Source organism: Mus caroli, chromosome 6 (genome assembly GCF_900094665.2).
Source record: "Mus caroli chromosome 6, CAROLI_EIJ_v1.1, whole genome shotgun sequence".
Classification (NCBI taxonomy): Eukaryota; Metazoa; Chordata; class Mammalia; order Rodentia; family Muridae; genus Mus; species Mus caroli.
Window position 1 is genome coordinate 144373202 of NC_034575.1, and position 2230 is coordinate 144375431.

The window sequence follows — 2230 nt, forward strand, 5'->3', positions numbered from 1 at the left end:
TCACTTTGTAGACCAGGCTGGCCTAGAACTCAGAAATCCGCCTGCCTCTGCCTCCCGAGTGCTGGGATTAAAGGCGTGCGCCACCACGCCCGGCAGTTTGTGAGCTTTAAAACCTGGGGCTGAGAACATAGCAGAACAGGTCAGGACATGCCTGGGCAGGCCCGTGATTACATGTCCTGACTGGCCTGGTGCCTCCCTATCTCCCGCCCTTCTGACAGTCTGATGTTTAAATGGACCATTCATGTGAAACCGCGCCAATTCCTCCCTGACCCCACCCCTTTTCTATAAAAGTCCCTAGCTTCCAAGCCTCCGGGTCGAAACCACTGTCTCCTGCGTGAGATATGTTTCAACCAGGAGCTCCGCCATTATGACTCCACCATGTGGTCAACACCTCTGTCTCCTGCGGGAGATATGTGTCGGCCCGGAGCTCCATCATTAAACTACCTCATGTTCTTACATCAAGTTGGCTGTCTGTTCGTGATTCTTGAGTGCTCGCCGAATTGAGAATTGAGTGGGGGTTTCCCCACTAGGTTCTTTCAAATAATATAACCTGTCGCACTCTTTTCACTGAGATGTGTCTCAATGTAGGATACCAATGACAGCCATGATAGGAACGAATGTAAAATGTATGAGAAATTTTGCAATTTTTCCTGTAACCTAAACCTATTTTAAAATAAATTGATAACATTTTAAATGGAAAAGGCAGGATGTCTGGTGCTTGTTTTTCCAGCACTTCGGAGGCTAAGGTAGGAAGCTTGCTAAGAGCAGGAGAACATAGACTCCATACATAGTGAGACTGTTGAAAAATAGTAATGATAAAATCAGTAAACAAATTAATGTAATGGACTGTGCTGGAGTCATTCCTATGCAACACCACTTACAGCAGTGGTTCTCAACCTTCCTAATACTGCAGCCCTTTAATACAGCTCATGTTATGGTGACCCCCAACCATAAAATTATTTTTGTTGCTACTTTATAACTATAATTTTGTTATTGCTATGTCATAAATATCTGTGTTTTCCAATGGACTTAGGTGACCCCTGTGAAATGATTTTTGCCCACCCCCAGGGGTCGAGACCCATAGGTTGAGAACAGCTGACTTAAAGTATCCTTGTGTCTGCAGCATGGGTGTGCTCTGAAAGTCAGCATGAAGGTATCCATCACTTCCAGGTAAGGGTAACAGAGAAATACAAACATCCCACGTCATCATATCACACACATTAAACCAAACATCCCACATCGTAATATCACACACATTAAACACATGCCTGCTTCTCTCAAGTATCAGCTACTCTCCTTGTGCTTCCTTATTGTTTTAATTATTATTAATTATTTTGGTTTTGTGAGACACGGTCTTGGGCCTTTCATTGGTAGCCTAGGATAGCCTAGAATTCACTATGTAGCCCAGGCTCGACTCAACCTCCTGCTGCAAAGAACCCCTGTTTGTGCTTAAGAGCCCTTTGCAAATAAAATAAAATAAAATAAAATAAAATAAAATAAAATAAAAAATAAAGGAATTCAGTGCTTGGGTTTTGTTTGTTTGTTTGTTTGTTTGTTTAGAACAACATTGGAAGAGATTGCTGCCTCCTGCAGCAACTGTCTAAGCTACTACAGCTGACCTTAGGGCTGCTTTTGAAGTGTTTGCTGAGACCCATGGGGGAAAAAATTTTCTCTCTTCTAAGCAAAAATATCCTTGAAAACTCACAACCTCAGTCTGAACTTCTCAAATCTCCTATCTGTGTGCTGTTGAAGAGCTGCCAGCCCATGCAACAGAAGAACGTTCAGGGATCACGGGGTTCCATTATGGACTTGTCTGGGACGGCTGCCTTGCTGCTTTTTTTTTGTTGTTCTGTATTTGATTTTTAGGTTCATGTATGAAGGTGTTTTTCTGAATAAGTATTAGTGCACCAGGTGCATACAATGCCTGAGGAGGCCAGAAAGGGGACTTTGAACCCCTTGGAATTGGAGTTACAGGTGGTGGTGAGCTGCCCTGTGAGTCCTCTGCAAGAGCTACCAGTGCTCTTAATAGCTGAGCCACTCATGTGTGTGTGCTCCACCCCCACAGACACACACACTATATATATATATAATTAAAATAACAAAAACAAGTTTTTTTATAACAGAAATTCAGGAAGTGCCAGGCGTGGTGGCGCACGCCTTTAATCCCAGCACTCGGGAGGCAGAGGCAGGCGGATTTCTGAGTTCGAGGCCAGCCTGGTCTACAAAGTGA